Source organism: Takifugu rubripes, chromosome 14 (assembly GCF_901000725.2).
Source record: "Takifugu rubripes chromosome 14, fTakRub1.2, whole genome shotgun sequence".
NCBI lineage: Eukaryota > Metazoa > Chordata > Actinopteri > Tetraodontiformes > Tetraodontidae > Takifugu > Takifugu rubripes.
The window spans coordinates 14,524,764-14,531,271 of record NC_042298.1 but is presented as its reverse complement, the minus strand read 5'-3'; the positions used below and the strand labels follow the sequence as shown (position 1 = coordinate 14,531,271).

Sequence of the window (6,508 nt, the reverse complement as noted above, 5' to 3'; positions counted from 1 at the left end):
TCAAGAAAATCTGAGTCGGAACTTTAACATTTGGATGGAACAAAAAGTTCTGACGTTCAAGTTTTACGTTTTTTTTAAAAAATTTCTTCACATTTATTTAGGATTTCTCTCTGTTTTCCTGTTCGCCAAATTCTAACAAACGGGAAAAAACACATTTCGCTGGTAAAACTTGGACTTTTTTTTTTTTTACGTGTCGTTTTTCCAATTTGAATTTGGAATCTCTGCAAAACATTTTTTACATCATTTTTCCGACACTCAAACCTGGAGTCGATTCCTCGCTGGAGTCAGATTAGATCAAAAAATAATCTGATCTATTTCTTCCTCTGAAAACTTTCAAGTCACTTTAAAAAAAATTCTGGTTTAAAATAAGAGAAATTCATCAAATAAAGAGGAAGACAAGAAAAAGGTTCCATCTCACAGATATTCCTAATTTCCTCTTCATCCAGATTATTCCCTGCCTTTGTGGACTCTTACCTCACCGTTGTGCTGTTCCGTCACCTCCAGAACTTCCAACTTTGGAGCTGCAACACAGAATAATACTGAGGAATTAAAGATCTGAGAAGATTCCTCACATTGTTTTAGAATTAAAAAAAAAAAAAGAAAAAGATTTTAAGCACTTTTTTCAGGAGATTTTGGCAGGGAGTTCTGCAGGGTTCCAAAGTCTTAATTCCGATCATTGATCCGTAAACCATCTGGCACTGACGTCATGTGGTAACATTCCACCCGAACTCGGAGGAACTCCTGGAGAATTTGCTGCCAGTGGCAACATCTGGTTCTCCTCCAGCTGTGCCCTTGTTTTGGATACGGCGCTAACAAGCTCCCACACAGCATCCGCACAAGATGGCGACGGTTCCATTCCCGACTGCTTCCAGATGCATCCTAAACCCGATGGCCTCCATCTGCACCACCCGGCACCAAATGGAGGGAATCTGTCCAGCAACCTTTCTTTTTTCTCCCTGTGGAGTGAAAATTGTTTTGACAATTATTTGATTTTCCAGAATCTGACTCTTCCAGAAACTTCAGGATTGTGGGTTCCTTGAACGCACCGTCGTGTTTGTGTGGAACGGTTCTCCGGCTCCCTTCAGGAATGAGGAACATGAAGATCTGCCGGCAGCCTCACATCTGCCTCCAACTCGCCGTCATCACACGCGTCTCAGAGCTCGTGGTCACTCCAGATGTTGCCTCCCGAGGAACGTTGGCCTCTGGTTGCGGCAGCACTCTGAGAACTGAAGAGTTCCAAGAGTTGGGAGGTCAGAACTGAGCTCATCCTGAAAATCCGGAGATTTACGTCCGTGATTGTGGTGGTTCTCACGAGACATGAAACGTTTCTGGTTTTCACTCGCTAAATAACTGCATTAAAAAAATAAAAAAGAATTCATTTGCCTCGAGATCATCGCGGTGAGAGCGGCAACAGGCTGGGAGGGAGTTCGGAAAATGCTCAAATTCCGTTGTCGACGTGAATGTTGGGAGTTGATTGTTGAATTGCGCAACAGCAAATGGCCGACGGTGACGTCACAACGGTAGTTTACGAGATAAACTACGATTGTGGTGGATTCGTGGCCCCAAAACAAGCTAATGTTACTTTTGGGGGGGTTTATTCTCCTAATTAGATTTTTTCTGGAAAGCAGGAGGTTAAACATCGTCCCTGTGCTACACAGGTGCAGCGACTCCGGAGGTGAACAAAGGCACCAAACGCGGCGAACTGTCTGTCTCTGTTGTCCGATTACCCATAATCCCCTGCACCCCCTCACCGAGCTGCCTGGATGAAAAGACAAATGTCTCCTTTGAAGCTCCACACAGGTGTTCCACGTTCACTGTGAAGCACCTGACAGTAAAAGAAGAGCTGGGAGGCAGGAAGTGGTCTCCAGAGTCCTGATGGTTAATCACCGGGGCACAGCTGGAGGAGCTCCACGTGTTTCCGTTTGGGACCGGAGCAGCTGGATCGCAGCCTTTCCCACACATTCCTTCCGTCAGATGCTAACATTTGTCCGCCGAGTTGGAATATGAACATAATTCTGGGAGATTAAAACCCTGAGAGATGAAAATATTTCTCAGTAACTACGGAGCGTCTCGGCTTCTTACCAGAGTCATCCGGTTTGCGGCTATCGCTAATCGCTAGCCGACCACGACAGGAGAGCGGCGAGATGAGCTGTCGCTCTGTTTCACGCTGATTTTTTTTTTTTGCCCAAAGCGATGCTAATGTAGCGGTTAGCTGGGCAGATATGCAGTGTTTCCGATGAAATTGGATGATTTGAAGCCATCAGCGCCGTCTTTCATGGTTTCCACAGAACAGGAAGTTGGAGCCGCGGCCGCGTGGAGGCGATAGCGCGTTTTCAGAAGAGCGAATCTCGCTGCCAAGACTCAGCAGCCCTCTGAAATTAACATTCCTGGATGCGCTCCTTTATCCGGATCGCTCGGAAGCGTTTGGGGTTTTCCTTGGCTCCGTCTCAATCCTCCCGCCGTCTGATCGTGGCTCGGACGCAACCGACAGCGAGCGGAGATTCGGGTTCCCTCGAAGTGGCAGAACGTTTGAGCCGACAAGACGGTTCGATTCCACGGAAGACCGAGTCGGGGGTTCGGGAGGCGTCGTCTCATCTGCGCAAAACTTTACGGACAAAACCAACGATTTAAAATCGGCGTTAAAAGCAGCGAATAACGTGGCTCAGGTCTGAAATCAGCCAAATCCTTTAGCACCTCCAGAACAGTCCGAGGCAGATTAGAACCCAGCTGAGGAACCACCTGCTTGGTTTACTGGTTCTGGGCCGTGTTACGGGTTTAGCATTCTGAGCTATTATCACCTATTATCACAGCGTTGGCAGCGGCTCAGCGCCTCTACGCCTTTTACGCCTTGGCAGCGTTGCACCTATTTTCTTCCCCCTCCCCCTTTCCTGCATTCCTCTCCACCTTTCTTCTAGTTCCACCTTTGTTCCACCGTCACCCCGAATCCTCTCGTCGGGTTCTGCTCTCACCTTCACCTCTCAACGTGCTACCGGTTAGCCACTAGCTAACGCGTCTGCTGGCTGCGCGGCTCCGTCGACCTCGACAGCAGTTAGCCTCCAGCGCCAAGTTCAGTTTTGCCGTTTTTCCTCCGACAATCAGCGCTTAACTCGCCGCCTTTGTGGGATTTTTGATTTCCCCGTTTTCATCGAGCCTAATTTTCTACCTCTGTTCGTCTGTCCCACGTCCAACCACCGCCACGCTCTCCCCTCCGTCAGCAGCGAGCAGCTTTTGCCACGACTGCTGCAGAGTTCAGCCCAGGACAGCACACACACACACACACACACACACACACACACACACACACACGCAGTTTGTGGACTGAATCAATGTGTTGGCTGTTAGGGGGCCCGGGGACGGATGGAGAACAGTGACGGTGGAACAATGGCGTTCTCGGAGTTCGACGCACGCTGCAGGAGGAGAATCACCGAGGGTGAAGACGTCACATGACCTCACTGGTGGACGCTCCCCTTGTGAGATCTGCTCCGCTTCAGCCAGCGTTGGATTTTTTGTCTTTTTTTTTTTTTTTCCTTTTAACGATTTGACCTCATTCGAGACTCGTAGCAGATGTCAATCAGCTGGGTAAATATTTGAACACCACTCGGGGACACGAACGCTTCGGCGACGCAGTGAAGGGAAGCGTGCTAACACTGAGCTCAATTTCTGGGATTAGCCACACTAGCAGCGCTCCTCCTGGACCAGACAGAGACGGCTAATGCCAAATTAGCATTAAAATAGGCGTGATTACCTCATGTCAGTCCTCAGGTGTGAAGTGTCAGTCAACAAAAAAATCGACTGGGTGCCAGAACAAGGTTAGCTCCCGCTGAATTTTGTGTTTTTTGTTCAACTGCTGCATCTCGAACTTTCCTCCAACCTCAAGCTTCTCATCAAAACGTGATCGCTGTCTCGTAAAAAATGGCAGCAGGTTTTGTCGACTTTGGTAAATTTAAGCTTCCAATTTGTGAAATACAGTCGAAAAAGAGGGAAGAAAAAAAAACAGCGGAAATATTTCATTATTGCATCTGCTGGGGTCTAATTATCTTCGTTCGCCATTATTGTCACGATTAGCTTACCTAGCAATGGAGCTAGCATACGCCAGCGGATGTTTGTTTGCAGGCTAGTGATTCGCTGAGATCAGATACCCAACAATGCATTTTGTCGTAGTCACAGACAGCAGGAAGTCCGTTCCTCAAAGTACGGACCTCCAAGTATGAACTCCTGAAGTCCACAAGACGTCTAATGTCTCCGAGGTGTCCCCAGGCGTCCTGGACGCGTCCTGACCAGCATGTGGGGGAGTAGCGCCTCTATTTTTAGATATCTCAAGGATCGCCTCAGAACTCCAGCGACATAAATCGGTCAAATGAACGTCCATACGTTGATTCCTGACGGGGACAGATGGCTGACGGGGACAGGCGCGGCTAGCTTAGTACATGTAAACACGCTAACAGGGAAACAGAAAAGAGTGAATTTCTTTGACGCTTTTTTTTTTGGTTCTATATTTTTAAAAAACGGTTTCATCACCTTTGAGCTTTGAGCCCTCACAGGCCTTTCTTGTCGCGGTTGCCGTGGCTACAAACGCAGTAATAACCGGCAGGTGTAAACCAAACAGAATCTGAATCAGACGGACCACAGAACAGAAATCAAAGGAAATAGAAGAAACGGCTGTTGACATGGCAACGCAAGGAATGGAAATCACCCTCCACAGAGCCGCTGAGCAGAAAGGAGCTCGGGTTCGAGCCGTTTGACGCCGCCAATCACGTTAAATTTCACGTTAGAGGAGGAGGGTCCTCAGCTCCAGACGAGCGCCTCAAAACAGGAGCGACTGAGCCGGTGTGAAGGGTCACTGAGGGGCAGCAGGTGGGGGGCAGCAGAGCGCAGACCACCCACTCATGTAGCCATTTAGCGCTCAGATGGTGAATGATGGAGAGCTGCTAATGAGACCGGGGGCGATGAAGAGTCGTTACTGGACACCGAAGGACAAGAGGAAATAAAAACATCTTTAATTACGGCTGAACTCCCGGCGCCTTTTTCCCTCCGCCGCTCTTGATTTGCTGCCGTCTTTAGCTTTCCTTTTTTCGGGGAGATTAAACTGGATTGTCTGGTTTTATCCAGCTCACCGACTTTCGATAAAAGAACCAACTCGTCATTAGCGGAGCCGGCGGAAACTGCTCCTCGAGAAGCTCGAGAAGCGTCACCTCTTCTGACGTGTTGGGCGTAGAGAAGCCGCTGTAGCGCAGCCGCACGCTTCATTTATCCCCGGCAACCGTTGCAGGAGCCTCACGACTGTCGTTTGATATATTCCCGCCGCCGCTGGGTCTCCGAGCACGAGCAGAAGCGGGAGAATTTGGGTCCCCGGGTACTGGAGGAGCAGGATACGCTTCCAGGACATGAGCTGACCTCTGTTAGCCGAGCAGCTAAGAAAAAAACAGACATTTCCCCTTCAACTGTGGCTCTGATGCTACTGTGCTCACACGACATGAAGCTAACGCCGGTTCCACCTTAGCAACCATTACTTTTGTGCTTTTACTGTCTAGTTCCTGTAAAAGTCGGCTGGTAACCGATGATCGATGTGGAAATTTCTATCAAAAATGCAACCGATGGATTAAGCTAATAAATCCCCCGTCACTAATGAGCGAGCGTTAAGTGATAGCAGGTAGAAAAGTTCATCTCAACTTGTTGTAAAAGAGTCTCGAGCCCGTTTTGAAGAACATACGACGAGTTTAATTTCATAAGATCGGGTTAGCCATCATAGCCACGTTAGCATTAGCAGTGCGGAAGCTCAGGTTGAGATGAAGTTTAAAACAGAGGTGGCGTAGCGGCGTAGAGGGGACGGGTTCACTGGGTCATCATCAAAGGAATTTCTCGACATAATCAGAGCTTCTGAATTAGCACAGCGGGAGGCGTGATTACGGCGCGGAGCGGCGCGGCGCTCAGAGGCTGTCCGAGAAATCTGATTAGCAGACAAAAGGAGCCAAAACCCCAGAGGTTAATTGTTGTTCCTGCTGTGTAAACATAGCGGTTAGCATGTTGCTAACACCCCTGGATCTTGGCTCAGAACAGGATTATTTGGTTTTTTCCTTGTTCTACGTCGGGGCCGAGGCTCAGAACCCTGCAGCGGAGCGACAGCCTCTCTAGGGTCCGCCCCTCCCCCGCTGAACCACCTTCCTTGATGTGTTTTATTTATAACAAAACGATGACATCATGTTTGCAGCTCGGTGCACCTGTGGGTGCGTGGGCGCCCTTTGACCCCTGCGGGGCGTCACCCTGCCCCCTGGCCAGATCACCTCTGGTGCCCCTGCGGTTGACAGGAAACAGACAAAGCTGATTGGTGCAGGTAATTCTGGGATGGAGTCCTTAGACCTGCCTGGGATCTCTGTCGGGATTCACCGATCAACAACGTCAAGCTGAACATCCCTTCAGGGCGTCTCCTCGTTTGCGTCTCAGCAGTCAGACTTCGGACAGACGACTGACAGCTAAAGAGTGCGTAGCGTAGCCTAGCCTGAGTCTGTTG

General features: G+C 49.2%; 1 long non-coding RNA gene across 2 annotated transcripts; it reads right to left on the bottom strand.

Moving 5' to 3' along the window:
- Nucleotides 1–93: 93 nt before the first annotated feature.
- Nucleotides 94–5,624, bottom strand: LOC115252289 (uncharacterized). Of its 2 annotated transcripts, XR_003890692.1 has the most exons (4): nt 5,193–5,624; nt 1,047–1,226; nt 618–956; nt 94–521 (listed from the first exon to the last, which is right to left on the bottom strand). It is a non-coding gene; the product is annotated as an uncharacterized lncRNA (long non-coding RNA). The 2 variants fall into 2 exon arrangements; XR_003890691.1 differs by lacking the exon at nt 5,193–5,624 and having other exon boundaries at nt 1,047–1,345.
- Between the last annotated feature and the right edge of the window lie 884 nt (nt 5,625–6,508).